The 21,221-nt window shown below is 37.9% G+C and overlaps 1 protein-coding gene across 10 annotated transcripts in view; it reads left to right on the top strand.

Moving 5' to 3' along the window:
- The window catches only part of GRIA2 (glutamate ionotropic receptor AMPA type subunit 2), a 140,138-nt gene that overhangs the window by 3,705 nt on the left and 115,212 nt on the right, over positions 1 to 21,221 (top strand). Inside the window, exon 1 of one of the 10 annotated variants that reach the window (XM_075930123.2) lies at positions 3,207 to 3,488. The exons of the other annotated variants lie outside the window; for them this stretch is intronic. The gene's annotated coding sequence lies outside the window, so the exon portion shown is untranslated. Of the gene's footprint in view, positions 1 to 3,206; positions 3,489 to 21,221 lie in introns of those variants that run through there. 10 annotated transcript variants of the gene reach the window in all.

The following is a 21,221-nucleotide window of genomic DNA, read 5'->3' as shown; positions in this document are numbered from 1 at the left end:
GGAAGTGGGTCTGGCCCAAGCTCATCATCTAATAAACCATCTTGTTAGTCTTTAAAGTGCTACATAGAACTGTATTTTGTTTCAGCTACACCAGACTAACACGGCTACATTTCTATCACTATGTTAGCTCAGGAAATTGACTTCCTTATTTTATTGCACACTAAAGAGGGAGCATCGCACGGTCACACTGAAGCGACCCTTAATTGTGTGTGTGCAAGCTGCACCCTCAGCTGGAGTCTTTCATATTCTAATGTGTCCTTAAAAAGTGTGATCATAGAATACCAAATAAGATATTTTTTAAAATAACCTTCCTGTTATCTTTAGTGCTTTGGAATACAGGGCATACTTTGAATAAGGGAAGGAAAAACACAGATTTCCTCCAACAGCGAGGTAGTTTCGTAATTTTATTACATTAGTTATCTACTATAGTGTAAGTTATTTAATTGAAGATTTCTCACCTCATCAAATATCACGGGAGACTCCAGAATACACTTCTGGGTAGTAGTTTCAAGATATTGTGTTGGAAATTTGTCAACTAAACTGGAAAGTGCCTTAAAATTCTAGTCTGGGTAAAATTCAAGGTCAACCTGAATGATTGCTCTGTGTTTTCTTGCTTTTCCACTCCTGAGTCAATGAACTCCTGATTGTGATTTAATTGAAGCAGCATCAGTAATCTTGCTGCTGCTAACAATCACTAACTAACATGGCTGCTTTTCGATTTCTTCCCGCAAGTGGAGCAATCATGCTTTCCTTAAACAAACCACACTGATCTGGATGTTTGCGTCTGACTCGTTCTTGAGCTTCAGTATCTTCCCTCAGACGACTCCTGCAAAATTTGGATGACCTATGGAGGTTTACGAAAGGTTCTGATGTCATTAAAGAGCTGAGAGAGGCTTCCAGCCGGCTGATGATATCTTCGCTTCTCTTTACCCTTTTGTCTTTCTGTATGTGGCTGGCCAAATCCAAAACTTCCATTTTCGAGCCACTTGCAGATCAATATCCAGGATAACAGCCCGGTCCGTTACAAGCATTGGGGCTGGAATAATTTTTATAGCAAGGTGCTGAGAGCCATTGAACCCACACGGTAAACCTTGAATACAATAGAAACCATCTCAAAGTGGGGGCAATAACACCCCCATGACCTATGGTTACAAGGAACAGTGAGCAAAGAGCAGGTAGTATCTTTCAAATCTATCACAACTGACCTTATTCTTGTAATCAGCCTTCTGGGTCTGGATTGATTCATGAGACGCATACTAAAAGCAGGTGCTGCAGGACCATTCGTCGTTTTAAAGTTTTTTTTTCATACTAAAACAATTCGGTGTAGTACTACTTCAATTGCCGTCCAAGAAAGGTTTGTGATTGGCTACCAGAGACAAGTATTAGCTGAGAGAGGTAAATAATTAGAATTGTATGTACCGAATATTTCAAAATTCGGGGTTTATTTCTCATTACTATTTCCACTGCCTCATCCTATGAAATTCATTCTTGTTGGAGTAATGAGATTCTGTATCTGGTTCTTTCTCAACTTGCTTTTTTGGAGTGACTCTCAAAGCATCTTTCATGCGAAATGAAACTCATAGGGAAAACTGCTGCTGGATCTTTTCCTAGGCATTTTACTGTAGTCAGTTCATCAGCCTTGCTTAGCAGAGATGCTCTTCTGGTAATTTGGTTTAAGGCATAAGGTTAAAATTCAGTACGCTACACAGCCAATTATAATATGCAGGCGAAACTGTTAATATTCGAAGTAGATTAGTAACTGAATAAAACAAAATGCTATTCTGACAGCTAAATACGTCTACACAGTACTTGTAAAAACGGAGTTCTGCGCCTTTAAGTGTAGGTTCACAGACGGAAGACAAAAATGCCATAGATCAAGCATCCAGCAGATGGCAGACTATTTCCAACAACAGGTAGTCAGCAAACCACGTTCCCAACTCTCCCTTTTACCAAATGAAACTGTCGACAGGCTGGGAACTCTACTCAGCATTTGATATCGATTTTAAATGTCTGTAAAGCATTCTTTTGAAACGGACACATTTCGAAAAGTAAGCACGCACACAGACAACCCAACAATGTCCGTAAGCAAAGTAACTAAAGGAAACCCAGGGCGCATGGTCCCGACTGCTCAAAAAGTGTTTAATTAAACATCATTTGTATTTTCCGAATTGCACACCAATACTGAGTCTATGCCATGGACGAGTGGCTTTTACACAAAGGAATACTGCTTAAGGTACTGCGTTCCCATATGCACACTCAAAGGAGGAGGCATAGATGTCAAAACTGGCAGCAAACAATCTGGTGAGTGAGCCTTACTGATCTGTATAGATGATCCAAAGACAAATGTGCAGGGAGGTAGGTTCTGCTTTGCAGTACAGGTCTGGATAGCGAAGGTTGCACTGAAGTTGTGCAAGACACGCCTCAGGCTGCCGTTTGAGAGTGTTAATTTCGGTCTTCAGCAAATACTTGGGGGAGGCAAATCTTCAGCAGCTGGCATCAATCGATTATGCGAGGCTGTGGTTTGTTCTCATTGTGGGACAGTGCAACCCATAATGGAGGAGACAAGCGTGAGAGGTACACAGGAGTAAGAAAAGTACAATCTCTCCCTAAGGGGGAAGCGGGCTCGAAGCAGCAGATTTCGATGCGCATAGGTGATTCCAGTGACGTAAATCAGAGAAGAAAGTAAAGGGGAAAGGAAAGTTACAAGGTCACTACAGTACACCACAGTCTGGTGTTTGGGAGCTTTCGGCTTTTAACAGTTGTGACAAGGTTACAGTATTGGCGGTGATCTATGGCATAAAGCTGGACGTTATCCAGTAAAATGAACTTTTAGTCCTTCAGCACAGTATAATTAAACCCATACAACGATAAAATCACTCTCTCTCTCTTTCTCTCCAGTATTAGGAACAGATTCTATTGTGTAATTACATCAAAATAGAAAACAGCTGAAGTGATGAACCTTGACAATCTTCCTATTAACCCTTCAAACACTATACAGTTTCAGTTGCTTTGTGAAGACTTGTTTTTTTATCCTAAAAGGGGATTTGAGTCCCTTCAAGAGAATGTCCTAGTGTGTATTATAAAAGATCAGTGACAGTAACAAGTTATTCATAAAATAGCCTTGGCACAGAGGTAATATATGTAAGATCTTGGAAGTTTAATCTTGCTGGCTCAAGAGGGGGTTGAGCATTTCCATTTTAAATCGAGCCCTACAGCTCTGCAGGGATCACTGCACCATGACATTATGACAAGGAGTTGCTGATTCATGCATAAATCTCAGATCCTCTCATTATATCAGCCAGCAGTTTTGAAAACCTATGAATATCTAAAGTATTGCAACATTTGAAAGAGAGAAGAATTCATGGTATTTGGTTTTCTAGCTATTTTAGACTACAATGCTACAGATGAAATTTTAAAGAGAAGAGCATTTAGAATATCTCCAGTAACAACAATTCAGAAATAAATCAAGAAAATATATAGTTTTCCAGGTATGCCAGTAGAGATTTATGTGTGTTTATGTGAAGCGCATGTTCTTTGGACCAAAAGCAAATATATTGTAAAAGAATTGTGGGTTTTTTTGTTTGTTTGTTTTTTAAGAGAGGAGACATTTGTAATACTTAGGTTTGTTCATGTTTCTTCTGGTAGGTCTTCCCTCCCTCATTTCTTTTCTTCTACAAATCTCTGCATGGAACAGTCATGGAACTTGCTTACAGTTAGAATAGATGGGCTCCAAATTGTAATTATCATAAAAATTATGTAAACACATTTGTGGATGGTATGCTATGTAATCTGCCATATTTTTCACACCCCAAAATCACCTCCTCCCTCATACACCTTCTTATTTAAAATCAAGAGTTTTAGCAGACTTTAAAGTACTCTCTTACTCCTGGTGTCCTTAAAAAAAAAAAATCAAACCCAAGACACTTGTTCTTTGCGATTGTTCCTTCCCTGCTGTGCATGTGTGCTTCTTGATGCTATTTAAATTTACATACACAGAGCCATGATCTAGAAGTTACACATACGTGACATTTTTGGGTTAACAGCTTGTCTTCCCAGATTTTCTTTGCATTTCTTGCACAAATCTTATCTGTCTTAAATATACATCCTATTTATATTTCTGAAGACATTTAAATAAAATAAAACTATCAAATGAGTTAAATTTAACTGCAGATTGCGAGATGCATACTAGTCTCCATTTTGATGAATTGTCATTTTATTTGTCATTAAATAACTACTGAAATTAATTTTAGTTCCTTGTCCTTAGTAAGATATATTATTGTACATTATTATTAATTATTATTATTATAATAACTAATTTACATTAACTTTAATTGGATTACTCACAGTGCATAAAGCTAAGCACAAACCTTTGATGCATGAACTGGGGCTTGATCTAAAGCTTGTTGAAGTACATTATAATCTTACTATTTATTTTAAAAAACGAATGGTCTGGTAGCACTTTATAGACTACCAAACCTTGTAGATGGTATCATGAGCTTTCGTGGGCACAGCCCACTTCTTCAAATGACTGGAGTTTAAGTGGGCTGTGCCCACAAAAGCTCATGATACCATCTACATGTTTTGTTAGTTTATAAAGTGTTATCAGGCCATTTGTTCTTTTTTAAGGATATCCAGTGCAGACTTATCCAGTACAGTAATTCGGCTTCCCTCTGAAGCTATTTATTTTAAGAGAGCTTTTTATTAAAAAGATATATCTGAGAATTAAGAGGTATGTAACAGCTACTGAACTACTTGCACAGATAATAAATAATTCTTGAGGGAAAACATTTTTCATTGGTTCAAGATTGCTAAAGAAATAGAGGGTATGTTATCATTGTTATGTCAATGTGCATACAAGCTGTGTCCTTAATTTAATTATCAGTAACTTTTCACTGAACATGTCGTGTTTACATCTTAATAGAAGGCTTATCCAATGATAAGACCATTTGTCAAATCCTAGTGATTTTATAGAACGTTCCAAAAAGACCAATTATTTTCTATGGAAATGCTTGGAAAAACACTCGATCCTAAACTTCTCAAAAAAATGATTTTCACTTTAAAAATTAATGAATGTATTAGGACATAAGCTTTCATGAACTACAATTCACTTCCTCAGATGCTGAAGAAAGAATTTAAAAAACAATTAGTAGTTCTTGCATTACAATAGGTAATGTCCCAATCAGGTACTCTCACCTCATCACTGTTGGAGATGAGCCACATCCACTCTGATTTAATTAGCACTGATGTCACACTGCCTTCTGTGTATCCTTTTTTTCTTTTCTTTCTTTCTTATTCAGCATCTGAAGTGAGTTGTAGCTTATGGAACCTTATGCCCCAATACCCTAATAAATTTGTTAGTCTTTAAAGTGCCACTGGACTCCTTGTTGGGTTTTTTTGGGGGAGAGGGATTAATGAAACTAGTAAGTAAATATTTGACTTTGATGTACTATAAGAAAAAAGTAGGACATTATTTAAACTACACAAATAACTTTCTGAATAGAAGGATTCCAAAAGCCCTTATGAGAAAATAATTTAGCATTTTAGTTAATCTTCCAATCTATTAATCTTTTGCGCAAGAATTACCTCAATACTTTATACTGAAGGATCTCTCCTGAATTTTTGGATAGCAGACTCTGCCCCTGATGCTAAAGCCTGTATGATCATACTCAAAGTAATGTTGAGAAAAGGTCTGAATATGTAAATACTTCATATTATATTTTGATTAAGTATTATGCTTCTTGTATCAGTATAATTCATGTCAAAATATTTTTATTTTTATTTTTTCATTTGATAAGTGTAGATGCCTGCAGTTATCAATGTGACATTGAGGGCTAAGATCACAGTACTATGAGAAATTGTAGAAGACCAAGAATTAGGGACTCACTCATTTAATTTTCCATAGCTGTTTTCCCCATGTTGATTTTCTTCTTTTGTGTCACATTATTTATTGAAATCTGGTTACAGTGTTGCAGAAGGTTTGATATTGTAGAAATCTGTCTTATGCTATTTGAAATTTAATGTGGTTTTGTATCAGCATTTATTATTTTGGTTTTTTTTTTTTTTTTTTTTAGCCTTCAGGTTATACATTAGAAAGCGAATTAAAATTGTACATTGGGTACAAAGACGTGATAGTTTTAAGCTTGTTAAAGTTAAAACGTACTTTGCTAAATAAACAGTCTGGTGTTCCATTAATGAATGCTTGACACTACAGTTTCTTTGGATGGAAAGGAGAGATGAAAAGAACTAGGTATATATAATGAATGCATATTTTATAAAATCACCTGTTAAGATAATGCATATTGTATATTATGTTATCAGTAGCTCTGCTGACCACACTATATTTTCAATGTGTAATGTGTGTAACATGGATTATACTATTTTAAGTACTACTGCTAATACCAAGGCTCCTTTTAGCTGTTTGTCTGTGGTCCAAAGCTGCTTTGCCAATCACCAATCAAAGGGAATCTTTCAATTTTTTAATTTATCGCAAATACATCTATTTTTGTATGCTCTTTCGAAATTTTAAGTGTGTTCTTATTCAGACATTGGTGAATTTATAAAGGAAGTATATTTGTACCATAAAGTTACCATTTGTAAAATGAAGTCAGTAAGTAACGCTTTTTGAACGAGATTATTTTATTTACACTGTTTCAGACAGTGTGAACTCTATTGGTCTTCAGAATGCCTGGGTGAAGAGTACAAAAAATGTAACAAAAGATTTTCACTAATAGATATAAATTATGTACAAAATAAGGTTCCTATTCTTTTACAGTAGCTGGCTTCTGATACTATCTTAGTTTACAGCCTATCTTTTAGAAACTTCTGAGATTGGTTGTTTTTTGGGGAGGAGGGGTTAAGATGGCAGAATCAGGACATAAGAAATTTTCGGTTTTAGGACAAAACTATAACTTTATTTTATATCAGACCAGGATATTCAGCTCTATATTATCAAATTTAACTTGGCATGGGACCCTCTTGGTTGTTTGCTTCATGATTCATTTCTGAAATGTATCTTCATTTGTTAACTGCTGAAGTTAAAATGTTTTAGATACCAAAAGAGAAGAGAAAATAGTAATTTCCTGTTTATAGTCTAATCCTGTGATCATTTTGCTGCTAAAACTGCCAGTGGAGTCTGTTGGAAATAAGCTACCCTACAGAGTCCATGACCATATTTACTTGTCATGTGCAGTGTAGGAGAAATGTCAGTAAAAAAGATATTTAAGAGTTCAGAGTATGGAATTGGTGCTAGATTCACAAAAGCAATCTGTATTCAGCAGGTTCACTTTGTGACATTAATGGCACAGCATTCTTAGTCATAGACAAGCTGATTAGGCTTTAACTCCAGTTTCAAGTCCACTGGAGGCAAAAATACTAAAACATAAAATGCTCACAATAACCAATATTTGATCAAGTCTAGTTGCTATATTATCTCACCTTTTCATTTCAGCCTCTGATTGAATTTCAGTTATTTATTGCTGCTTTTGGTATAATAGGACACTGCATTTTCTTATATTATGGTAGTTAAGAATGCCATCTCAACATTGTTATTAGAAATTTCTATTTATAAAGATTTAAAAGTATGACCCAGGGATGAGCTGGGAATAAAAATATCTCAGCCTGGTAGCAAACTGTTTATTTTTTTTTTTTTAAGTATTTGAAAAATAGAAGATTTGACTCTTGCTTTTCATTCTTAACAAACAAAGCAGTCAATTAGGTAATGCCTTGGTTGTTTTTTTTAATCGTCTCTAGAATTCAAATGACTCTTGTTGAACTGCTGAATTTTGCAGCCCCCTAAAGCATGGTATCAGCCACCAATTAGCAGCCTGTTTTCAGATGGAAAGAAGAGTAGGAACTGCACATTCAAACTAAGCTTTTTATGAAAATTAAGATGCCATTTGTTACATTTTAACAGAAGATTAGGGGAATACTCAGTTTTCTTTCACAAGGCTGTAGAAGGACAATGCAACTGGAATGACTCTTCTGCACAGGTTGTGAATGTGCTGCTCAGAGGCTATGTCTACACTATAGGGTTTTTGAGGGGAAAAAAAAAAGCCACGTCCGCCATTATGCAAATGAAACAGGAAATTCAAATCCCAGCTTCATTTACAATTTTGATATGTCTAATTTACATCCCTTTATCGAAAAAGGGATGTAGTTTAGACATACCCTGGGAAGGAGTAATTTAAGGGACATGGTAGTAGGTGAGCTAGACTGCAATGGTTCTCAACTTATTTACCATTGTGGCCCCAATACATGTTGTTTAGGCTACATCAAATGATTGAGATAATTTAATTAGGGTTGGTCGTGTGTTTAGCAGGGGGTTGGACTCCTGACCTCCTGAGGTCTATTCCAACCCTATGATTCTATGACTACCTGTATGGCCTTGAGGACGTCACAGAGGCTGCAGCTGTGTGCTAATTGGGCAGCAGGTTGAGAACCACTGCGCACAGAGCTGTCCCTAGCGTATGGCTAATTGGGGTGACTTCTCCAGGCCTGAACTTTAGAGGACCCTTTGGGCTGGCATAGTTGTGGAAGTGATGGGTTGATCCAGAAATGATGGATTTGTCACTTCTCCCCAGGGCTCCACACCTCTTTAGAGACACCTCTGGGTATGCCTACCCCTGGGGGATACACAGAGATGTTCCAGGGGGTACATCAACTTATCTAAGCATTCACCTAATTATACTTCAGGCTATATAAAAAGCAGTAGCAAAGTCACTACAAACTAAAATTTCACATAGACAATGACTAATTTATCCTACTCTATAATATATCCTGAAATGTAAATACAATATTTATATTCCAGTTGATTTATTTTAATTATATAATAAAAATGAGAAAGGAAGCACTTTTTCAGTAATAGTGTCTGTTACATTTTGTATTTTTATGTCTGATTTTGTAAGTAAGTAGTTTCTAAGTGAAGTGAAACTTGGAGATACACAAGACAAACCAGACTCGTGAAAGAGTTACAGTACTGGAAAGGTTCAGAACTACCAGTGTAGATGACTGTGTAACTCAGTAACCCAGAGGAAGGATTCTTCCCATGGTCCACTACACTTTCCAGCTCTGTCCCAATTCATTTATCAAGTCCTTGGTCATGCTTTGCAGTCTAGGTCCTGGGCTCTTCCTTGGATGCATGCATGCAATAATTATGTAATTCTGGTATGTGCCAATTACACCAAAAGCTGCTATGATGTTATTTTAGCAATGCACAAAATAGGGATTTAAACCATTTGGAGCGGTTACAATTAGTTGGATCAATAATCTGCATTTTGAAAAGTCTCCAAGCACATTTCAGGTAGACCCCAGTAGCTCTGTTGGAAGTGTAAGAGCCATTTGCTCAGTTGGCTAAGTGCTTCAAACAGTTGACTACAGTGGGACTTGGGAGTCCTGAGCTACAGCTTACTGGCAGGTCTCATCTCTTTATAGGATTGGGCACAGAGTGAAAGAGTAATAATACTTGTTGATGATGCAACTGATTTTCTTAAATAGTACTAAAGGGGGAGTGACAGATTAAAAAAAAAACAGAATAGAGCAGAATTGAGGTCCTGTGCTATAGATTGTGAGTACCGGTGAGAATAGTATTTGGGTTTATAAAAATAGTATCAATGTTTATTTCAAACATTTCATTACATCTGGCTAATATTTAAGTGTTATGCCCAAATACTAAAGGTTGCTTTGTAACATGGACAGGATAACTATATAACTTGATGATTTTGCTCTCTGATAATGTGAAGCACAAAGCCCGCAAGCTGAGGGCCTGATTCTGTTTTTACTAAAGCAAATCTCCCATTGACATCTATGGGAGCAGGATCAAGCCCTAAGTGGAAAAATAAAAAAGTACGCTATGCAATCGTGTCAATGCAGTAAATATGGTGGTGTAGTATATTGCAATGCATGTGAAAAAGGGACACATCTGAACATTTTTAGAAAATGGTATGAAAATATTTGGCCATTTATCTGCCTTTCATAACAGGAAAATGCTAATGAAGTATTCTAGCATACATGAGCCAGGATTCTGAGTATTTCAAAGCATTTCTAACATGGTTTCCAAGGAGAAAGTGTGAACTTACTAGAAGGGATTACTGAAACATTTTAATTTAGCACAAATATATAGCTGAAACTGTGTTACTTGAGCCATTTTTGAAAATGGATTTAATTTCTGCTTGTGTAGATGGCTCTTAAAGATGAACAGTAAAACAAAGATAATGTTGGTTTTCATTACTCATTTGCATTTTACCTTTAAAAGAATGCTGTCATGACATATCAAGGGTACTTTGGTAATATCTATGTGACATTAAAAAAAATACTTGTACAGAGTTGCTAAAATGGCTCCAGTTCTGCACTCACAGAAATTAGTAGCAAAACTGCATTCTGGAAATAACTGCATAATTTTGCACTACTAGCACTGAATTTGCCAGGACACAGAGCATTGTAACACTTGTTTGAAAGAAAACACAACTTTATTTATATTTACTCCTTTGTGCATACACCAATGTGAATGTGTGTTTGTGTATGTGCATATATGACCAACATTTTAAAAAAGAATAGTAATTTTAAATGTCTCAATTTTTTGAAGTTCAATTTAAGACATCTTAAAGGGGTCAGATTTTCAGAAAGTTTTAATCAGCCATGCTCTGAAAATCAGTGTTCCTAAGGCATCTCTAAATGGGCAGACAAAATAAGTAATCATTTTGAAGACTTTAGCTGTAGTCTTTGAAAAGTGATATAATGAAAGACTACCAACCATGATACAATATATTTAAACAATTTGGGGCAGATCCTGAACTGGTGTAAATGGTTATCACTTCATTAGATCTATGTAAATATTTTCTTAAAATCTGTAACTCTAGCATGAATGTTTTTTACTAAATTGACACTCTAAACTGAAATAACACTAGTATTGTGACAAAAGCAAAGGTCATTTTTCCTTAGGTTGTCAGTGAGACTTGGTCATGTAGGGATCTCAGATCAAAGAGTTCACATTAAATTCCAATTGAATCCATAAAGGATTTCATTGTTTTTTGGAGATTTGTGTCTCATTTGAAACATGTCTGAAAATACTAAAGGCTTATGCATGTTTCTCTAGATTGCCATCAACGATAAAACAGTGGGTCTATTATGTCTTTGTACTTGCATGTTACTTTCAAGTAAATATAGTGAAACTATATAAAACTCATAAACACCTTGAATATTCAAGATCAAGTGGTAAAAATGAAGGTTTTGGTTACTGGAATGGAAAACCAAGTATTTTATTTAAAAATAATTATGTAAAAATTATTTAAAAATACTTTACTGGTTTGGGAGGGGAGGGGGAGAGAAGGAGTCCCACATAAGCCAAGAGTTATGGGATACATTTTAGTTTCACTATGCAGGTGTGCCTCATATTGACTGTAATTTATAATTACAGTAACAAGGTTCTGCTTCAATTACTTTAAATGCTATTTCCATTGAGCTGAAAATACCCCAAATGATCTTTCAGTGCCATTGAATTAGCATTTGTACAAACGAAGATATGAAGTTATACTGTAATTCATAGAGATATCAATTCTGAGGGTGTGTTACTTTCAGGATTTGACTGGAGAATTGCTAATATAGTTCCGATTTTTAAGAAAGGGAAAAAAAGCGACCCGGGTAACTATAGGCCTGTTAGTTTGACATCTGTAGTATGTAAGATCCTGGAAAAAATTTTGAAGGAGAAAGTAGTTAGAGACATTGAGGCTAATGGCAATTGGGACAAATTACAACATGGTTTTACAAAAGGTAGATCGTGCCAAACCAACCTGATCTCCTTTTTTGAGAAAGTAACAGATTTTTTAGATAAAGGAAATGCAGTGGATCTAATCTACCTCGACTTTAGTAAGGCATTTGATACAGTACCACATGGGGAATTATTGGTTAAATTGGAAAAGATAGGGATTAATATGAAAGTTGAGAGGTGGATAAGCAACTGGTTAAAGGGGAGACTACAGCGGGTTATACTGAAAGGTGAACTGTCAGGTTGGAGGAAGGTTACTAGCGGTGTTCCTCAGGGATCAGTTCTGGGGCCAATTTTATTCAATCTTTTTGTTGCTGATCTTGGCACCAAAAGTGGAAGTGTCCTAATAAAATTTGCAGGTGACACAAAGTTGGGAGCTATTGCCAATTCAGAAAAGGATTGGGATATCATACAGGAAGATCTGGATGATCTTGTAAATTGGAGTGATAGCAATAGGATGAAATTTAATAGTGAGAAGTGTAAGGTTATGCATTTAGGGATTAATAACAAGAATTTTAGTTATAAGCTGGGGACACATCAGTTGGAAGTAACGGAGGAGGAGAAGGACCTTAGAGTCCTGGTTGATTATAGAATGACTATGAGCCGCCATTGTGACATGGCCGTGAAAAAGGCTAATACGATCTTGGGATGTATTAGGCGAGGTATTTCCAGTAGGGATAAGGAGGTGTTAGTGCCATTATACAAGGCATTGGTGAGACCCCATTTGGAATACTGTGTGCAGTTCTGGTCTCCCATGTTTAAGAAGGGTGAATTCAAACTGGAACAGGTACAAAGAAGGGCCACTAGGATGATCCGAGGAATGGAAAACCTGTCTTATGAAAGGAGACTCAAGGAGCTTGGCTTGTTTACTTTAACCAAAAGAAGGCTGAGGGGGGACATGATTGCACTTTTTAAATATATTAGAGGGATAAATACCAGGGAGGGAGAGGAATTATTTAAGTTTAATACCAATGTGGACACAAGAACAAATGGATATAAGCTGGCTAGTAGGAAGTTTAGACTTGAGATTAGACGAAGGTTTCTAACCATTAGAGGAGTGAAGTTCTGGAACGGCCTTCCAAGGGAAGTAATGGGGGCAAAAGATCTATCTGGTTTCAAGATTAAACTAGATGGGTTTATGAAGGGGATGGTTTGAGATAACATGTTCTTGGTAACTAATTGACCATTCATTATCAGTGGGAAATAGGTCAATGGAGGGATGATAGGAGTTACTATAGAGAACTTTCTGGGTGTCTGGCTGATGAGTCTTGCCCACATGCTCAGGGTTTAGCTGATCGCCATATTTGGGGTCAGGAAGGAATTTTCCTCCAGTGTAGATTGGCAGAGGCCCTGGAGATTTTTCGCCTTCCTCTGTAGCATGGGGTATAGATCACAGCTAGAGGATTCTCTGCATCTTGGGGTCTTCAAAGTATTTGAAGGCTTCAATATCTGAGATATAGGTGAGGATTATTCTAGGAGGGGTGGGTGAGATTTTGTGGCCTGCACTGTGCAGGGGGTCAGACTAGATGATCATAATGGTCCCTTCTGACCTTAAAGTCTATGAGTCTATGAGGATGATGTTCAGTATGATAATGAAAATAGCATCTCTGTATCATTGCTACAAATAAGTTGAGTGTTGACTCTTAGGAGCTCAGAAGCTTCCTTAGCTTTTTTTTTTTTTTTTCTGACATTAATTCCTATTTGCAGTGATAGGAATGGATCATTCTAGATCACAATGTGTTTGTTTGTGTCAAATAAATGGTGTACTCCACAGAATACTTGATATCTGTGGCAACTATTTGGAGCACCATTTGAATCATGTTCCCATTACCCTTGTCCTTTCAGAGGTGACAAAAATACCTAATTGCTTCTGCTTTGGAAATTTTGTTTCCCACTCTGCTAAGAAACATGTATTTCTTGTTTACATATGGACCCATAATTATTGTCGTGCATTTCAGTATGTGTTTCATTTTATGGTATACACAGATCATTAAGAATAGTGATAGAAATGTAGCCGTGTTAGTCTGGTGTAGCTGAAACAAAATATAGGACTATGTAGCACTTTAAAGACTAACAAGATGGTTTATTAGATGATGAGCTTTCGTGGGCCAGACCCACTTCCTCAGGTCAAATAGTGGAAGAAAATAGTCACAACCATATATACTAAAGGATTCAATTTAAAAAAATGAACACATATGAAAAGGACAAACACTTTTCAGAACAGAAAGGGGATGCGGGGGGGGGGGGGAGGGGAAAGGAAGGTGAATGCCTGTGAGTTAATGATATTAGAGGTGGGGAAGGGTAGATGTCTGTGAGTTAATAGTATTAGAGGTGATAATTGGGGAAGCTATCTTTGTAATGGGTAAGATAGCTGGAGTCTTTGTTCAGCCCCCCCGCGGAGAGTGTCGAATTTTAGCATGAATGGCAGTTCAGAGGATACCCTTTCAAGTGCAGATTTGAAAGTCTTCTGAAGTAGGATGCAGGTGATTAGGTCATTGAGACAGTGTCCTTTCTGGTTGAAATGGCAAGCAATTGTTTTTTCTTTGTGATCCTGTCTAATGTCTGTTTTGTGGGCATTGATTCTTTGGCAAAGTGTCTGAGACGTTTGTCCAATGTACATAGCAGACGGAAGCTTTCGGCACATGATAGCATAGATTATATTTCTGGAGGCGCAGGAATATGTATTCTTGATCTTATAACTCCCTTGGGTAGGCCCAATAATGGTGTCAGCAGAGTGAATATGTGGACAAAGGTGGCAACGGGGTTTGTTGCAAGGGAAGGTACCAGGGTTGGTATTAGTGTGGTATGTCCTGTGGTTGTTGGTAAGAATCATCTTGAGGTTAGGTGGTTGTCTATAGGAGACTATGGGTCTGTCTCCCAGAGCTTCTTGGAGTTTAGTGTCCTGTTCCAGTATAGTCTGTAATTTATTGATAATGTGTTGGACAGGTTTAAGTTGGGAGCTGTAGGTGATGACAAGTGGTGTTCTATTGTTGGTTTTCTTGGGTCTCTCTTGTAGTAGATGGTTTCTAGGTATTCGTTTGGCTCTTTCAATTTGCTTTTTTTTTCTCCGGGTGGGTAGTTGAGGTTTATAAATGCTTGGTAGAGATCCTGAAGTTTCTGGTCTCTGTCAGTGGGATTAGAGCAGATGCGGTTGTATCGAAGGGCTTGGCTATAGATGATGGATCGTATGGTGTGTGCTGGATGGGAGCTGGAAGCATGTAGGTAACTGTATGAGTCAGTGGGTCTTCTGTAGAGGGTGGTGTCTAATTTTCCATTGTTGGTTTGTACTGTGGTGTCCAGGAAATGGATCTCTCATGTGGAATGGTCCAGGCTGAGGTTAATGGTGGGGTGTTTGGTTGTTGAAATCTCTGTGGAATGTCTCCAGTGTTTCTTGGCCAAGCGTACAGATCATAAAGATGTCATGGATGTAGCGTAAGTAGAGAAGGGGTAAAAGGGTACGGGAGTTGAGGAAATGTTGTTCTAGGTCAGCCATAAAGATATTAGCATACTGTGGGGCCATGCATGTACCCATGGCTGTGCTGCTGATCTGGAGGTATAAGTTGTTCTCAAACTAGAAATAATTGTGGGTGAGAACAAAGTTACATAGGTCTGCTATCAGGTTGGCAGTGGTGTCCTCTGGGATAGTGTTTCTAATAGCTTGTAATCCGTCTTCATGTGGGATGTTGGTGTATAGTGCTTCTACATCCATGGTGGCAAGGATGGTGTTATTGGGGAGGTTATCGATGTTTTGTAGTTTCCTTAGGAAGTCAATAGTGTCTCGGAGATAGCTCGGGGTGTTGGTTGCGTAGGGTTTGAGGAGAGAGTCTACATAGCTGGATAGACCAGTAGTGAGTGTGCCAATACCGGAGATGATGGGGCGTCCGGGGTGTCCAGGTTTATGGATCTTGGGAAGCAGATAGAAAAATTCTGGTCAGGGGTCAGAAGGTGTTTCTGTGTGGATTTGTTCCTGAGTAGCTGTAGGGAGGCTTTTAAGGAGACAGAGTAATTTCTTTCGGTATTCCGAGGTAGGATCAGAGGAGAGGGGTTTGTAAAATGTGGTGTTGGAGAGTTGTCTGGTTGCCTCTTGGTTATAGTCGGCCTTATTCATAATGACCACAGCACCACCTTTGTCAGTTGGTTTGATTATAATGTCCAGGTTGTTTTTGAGATTCTGGACAGCATGTTGTTCAGCGTGGCTGAGATTGTGTGTTGCTTGTTGTTGTTTGCGAATAATGTCAGTCTGAGCGTTGTTGCGGAAGCTTTGTATATAGAAATCCAGATTGTAATTCCGACCATCAGAGGGAGTCCATATAGAATTATTCAAATCTGCACTTGAAAGGGAATCCTCTGAACTGGCATTCATGCTAAAATTCGACACTCTCCGCGGGGGGGCTGAACAAAGACCCCAGCTATCTTACCCATTACAAAGATAGCTTCCCCAATTATCACCTCTAATACTATTAACTCATAGACATCTACCCTTCCCCACCTCTAATATCATTAACTCACAGGCATTCACCTTCCTTTCTCCCTGCCCCCCCCCCCCCCCCGCATCCTCCTTCTGTTCTGAAATGTGATTTGTCCTTTTCATATGTGTTCATTTTTTTTAATTGTATCCTTTGGTATATATGGTTGTGACTGTTTTCTTCCACTATTTGATCTGAGGAAGTGGGTCTGGCCCACGAAAACTCATCATCTAATAAACCATCTTGTTAGTCTTTAAAGTGCTACATAGTCCTGGATTTTGTTACAGATCATTAAGACTGCCTAATCTTTTCTGCCTCCATTTGTGGGCTTTATCCTGTCAATATACAAAAGCTGAGTAGTAGCCTCCATTGTGGAGCATGTGCTATTTCATTCTTACATGAGAAACAGAGAAAAAAGCATTTCAGCATTTAAAAAAGCACAGAATTTTAAACCGAATCCACATTGTCATAAAGCCCATTACAATAAAATAGAAGAAGGGGAAAGAACTTTGCTTATAGATTTCTCTTCTTTTGGTGAAATACTTTTGACATCAGTCACAGTTTTGAAGTTGCCTTTTTTACTTGCTTGTACAGTTTATCATATTTTCTAGCATTGAAAATAGTTGATTGTGTTGCAGAGTAATTTTTTTTAGTCTAGTATTCAAACGCGAAAGAAAATAAATGCTGTTGTATTGGGAGACCATTTTTACACTATTAGATCAGCTTTACATCAAGCCACTAGATCTTTCCCATTCATTGTTCTAAAAAACATGAGCATTGCTACCTCTAGGGTATTTAAAAATTTGTGAAAATAATTTTAACTATCTATTCTATAATTCTATTCACAAGTGGTTCTATATGGAGAAATGTATATCTTGCGATTATTCAGGTTGCCCATTCAAAATAAATAAAGGTTTTTTTTCAACCTTGTCTGTAAGTATCATTTGAAACATGATGCTGAAGCTCTCACAGCATCCAGAAGCAGGTGTGACCTTTCTGTGTCACTTTTTGTAATGATTAAAAAAAATCCAAACCCAACACTTACCAACCATGACTCTCTGTTCCTTGCTCCTGTCCGCATTGCAGCTCAAACATATATTTTGGAGAATGACAGTGTGAATATTTAGTTCTCCCTTTTTCAAAAAAAAAATAAGCGACTCTCCCCTTGCTGAGCTCTTCTATTCTCCTCTGTCCTGACCAATGCAAGCATAAGTACTGACTTCCTCTATTCCCAGGGTGTACTGGATTCCTGCTCTGCCCCAGGCTCCATGCCCACTTTACCCCTTCCCACACCCCTGCTTCACCTGTTCCTGCCTCTCCCTCCATCTCTTCCTGTCTCTGCCCCTGCTCCTTCCGTTACTCCCAGCACCTCCTGTATGCTGCTGAACACGTGATGAAGGTGTCAGGAGGGCAGGGAAGAAGATGATCTTCAGGGCTGCTAGTGGGTTAGAGGTGCTGAGGGAAACGAACTGCTGGGAGAGCTGTTGGGTGTCCAAAACTGACTATTTATTTTCCCTGGATGCTCTAGGGAATTGTCAACTATAAATGCAGCCCCCCTCCAAATATTTCCTTCTTCAGGGTTCTCAGGCAATAAACCATTCCTCTACCCATTAGTATCATTTTCAACTTTTCCATGTTCAGCTTCAGCAAGACACTTTTAATCTAGGAATTGATTTTGCATAGACAGTGGATCAGCTGGGTAATGATAGTGAAGGAGCTGTATCGTTGAATATTTTGACGTATGCTTACCTCTGTAGACCTGGGCATCTCATGATCCTTCAAAGTAGCTCCACTGATACATTAAATAGGATATGGGAGCAATAATACAGTCTCACACATCTTCACAAGCGAGAGGTCTAGCTGTCTATCACTACCCTATCGGACTACTTTGGGAGTAAGGTTTTTAAAGTCAGATTAGAGCATTTCCAGGCAGTCCTCAAAATCCTAGGACTATGGATCAGGTTTGGATGGTCTTTTATGTTGGTAGGCCTTCCTGTTGTCTGAATCTCAGATTCTGAGAATGAAGATGGGATTGTAGCATTACATACTTTCTATGAGATTATCCTTGATTCGCTGATCTTTTCTGTGAAATAAGCAGATGGCTCTTTACAGCCTTATAACTTTCAGCTATCTCTGTTTAGAAACAGCGGCGAGGAATCGTGTGGCACCTTATAGACTAACCGAAATGTTGGAGCATAAGCTTTCATGGGCAAAGACCCACTTTGTTTAGAAACAGTTTTCCCTTTTGTGAGGATTTTTCCATTTACTATACTTTGCGAATTCAATATACAATCTACAGTGGCTGCCATTGTACAGGCTGGTCAGGGCTGGAGGGAACAAATGTGATATTTTCTCTAAGGTTCTGACCTGATTTTTTTCAGTGAATATTTGGAGGTACTAGGGGAGATTTTAGACTGTAGTTTCTGAGTTCTGATTACTAATTATTTATATTACCATACTGCCTGGTAGCCCTAGCTATAGATCAGGAGACTTGTCATACACCCCATTGTATTACACCCACAAACACAGAATAGAAAGAGCTTAAAATCTAAATATAAGACAAGAGACAGCAAATGAATATAGACAGATGGGTGAGGAAGTAAAAGGAAACAAGGAAACATAATTGGTCAGTATATTACCCTGTGGTCTCAGTGCACCAACTATTGCACCAAGTCTTTGGAGTTCACATTAGCTAATCCAAGAGAATAGTCACCCAAAGACTCCTCAACCACAAACTGTCTCTGTGGTGGAATCATCATGTTCAGAGGAAGAGCAGTGAAGGTCTGGATGATAATGGATAATAGGCAGGTGTCTATACTGACTCTTTTTTTTTTAAGATGTTAACATCATTTTATCCTATTGCCCAAGTGGTTTTGTTAGCTGTCCTGAAGCCCTAGATTGTAATCTATGATACATATATATATTCTCTTCAGTAGGTCTCAGAAGTGATTTGTGGCAGTTGCCTGCAAGACAGCTTTTATAGTAGTTATTGGAAGGCTTTATTTTCTCACCCTCCTTTCAATATCTTTGGGGGGTCAGTATAAGGGTGGTAAGGAAATATAGGTGTGTGGAAGAACAGAGAAGAACATATAAAAACTTTCCTTATTTTTTCCACATCTAAAACATGTAATATCAGTGTTTGACAAGTGACTGGCCAAATCTGGCACTTAGATGGTTGAGACCAGGACAAAGTTCAGCCCAGACAAGGTGTAGTTGAGAAGGATTTAATGGCATAGGAGAAGTATTTTCTCCTTATTATAGTGTTTGTCTTCCCTTTTTAGAGGAGGATTTTATTCTGTGAATGCTCTTGGACTCTTTGGGTATGTCTACACAGCAGTGTTATTTTGAAATAACTAACGTTATTCCGAAATAACATAGCTCACATCTACACACAAGCAGTTATTATGACAGAATGTTGAAATAATGTCGAGTTTGAGGACTTCTTACTCCAACTCCTGTAATCCTCATTTTACGAGGAGTAAGGGAGGTCGGAGGAAAAATGCTTTTTCCCAGACTTCCTGCTGTGTAGACAGTGCCATAAGCTGAAATAAGCTATTTTCACTTAAGCTATGCAGTGAATGTAGCACAAGTTGCATAGCTTATTTCAGATTTAGCTCTGCTGAGTAGATGTACTCCTTCACAAGAAACCAAGTGATGTCAGTGGGCAAAGGACCTTTTTTCACTTTTGTCTTTTGTTTAAAACTTTTTCTTGTAGAGCCAGACTTAGTCACAGTAATCCGTGTTATTGTGACTTTTAGGATGGTTTCTAGCTCTAACTGGGATTATTATTCTACCTGTGACTTTTAGGATGGGTTATTGCTTATATTTTTAAGTGGCATTATAGAACTGTTTACATTTTTAAGATGGTAATAGCCAAAGGCAATGTGATACACCAGTTCTCGGATAACTGCACTAGTTTCTTAGTTGCTTCTGGATGCAATTCAGGGTGTTAAATTTGATCAGCAAGCTTTGTTTAGCTTCACACCTGGATACATGAAAGACCATTTCTTCCCAGTGGCATTCATGGGCATTTAAACTAAATGATTAAGATTTAAATGTCTGTGGGGTTGGGAGCAGAACTATGACAAGTTCTCAACTTTTAATTCCCTTTTCCCACTACTCTGATCAAGTGACTTTAAAGATAAGGTCCCTCTCTAGAGCTCTGCACAGATACAAAATTTGTATGTGCATCCACATCTATATCTGCAAAAATGACCCGCAGATATCTGCATTGACATCCAAGGATTCGAATACCCAAAAATATAAAGTGGATATCCACAAATTTGCAGGGTTCTAGACACAAAATCTGTACCCACATCTGCATCTGTATCCTCAGAAATGAGCCATGGATATAAAGCAGATATCTGCAGAACTGCAAAGCTCCACCCATGTCTTCTGAAGCATTTGATCTAGGGGTTGATTTGTAATGGGAAGCATTGTTTGCCTCTGGGGATTGTGTTATTAGATTACATCAAAATTGTTTATTTTGTTCATGTAGACACAGCTCACTTTATAAATCAGTTAACAAATATGTAAAATCTCTAGTGTGTACACAAATATCTATGCACACATGTAAGTGTCCCATTCCCAAGTGGGAGATCAGCAATTTTGGGGCATATTTCTTTGTGGACAGGTTTTTACTCTTGGGATGACTGGGCACAAAGTGTGCAATTTACATCCCATAGGGAGAATACATTGCACTATAAGAATACTATTTTATACTCCTGTTCTCTTTCTGCAAAGGAGCAGAATACTGTATGAATGGCTTACTCTTTCTCCATTGAGTTTAGAAAATTTGATAGTTTTAAAATAACAAACAAAATGATTATGATCAGACCAGATTCCTTGCACAATACATTCCCCTCTTGCGTTGCACAAAAAAGTGAGAAATTTAAAACTGGAAGGTAGTAGATTAGTGTTAATAACTGTAGCCATTTGTCACCTAACAGGAAATGGGGGAGAGGGGAAGGAGGGAAGAGAGGGGGGAAAAGAAAAAG

The sequence above is a fragment of the Pelodiscus sinensis genome, chromosome 4 (genome assembly GCF_052426305.1).
Source record: "Pelodiscus sinensis isolate ZL-2025 chromosome 4, ASM5242630v1, whole genome shotgun sequence".
NCBI classification, from domain to species: domain Eukaryota; kingdom Metazoa; phylum Chordata; order Testudines; family Trionychidae; genus Pelodiscus; species Pelodiscus sinensis.
The sequence above is the reverse complement of the archived record's forward strand: the minus strand, read 5'-3'. Positions and strand labels throughout refer to the sequence as shown.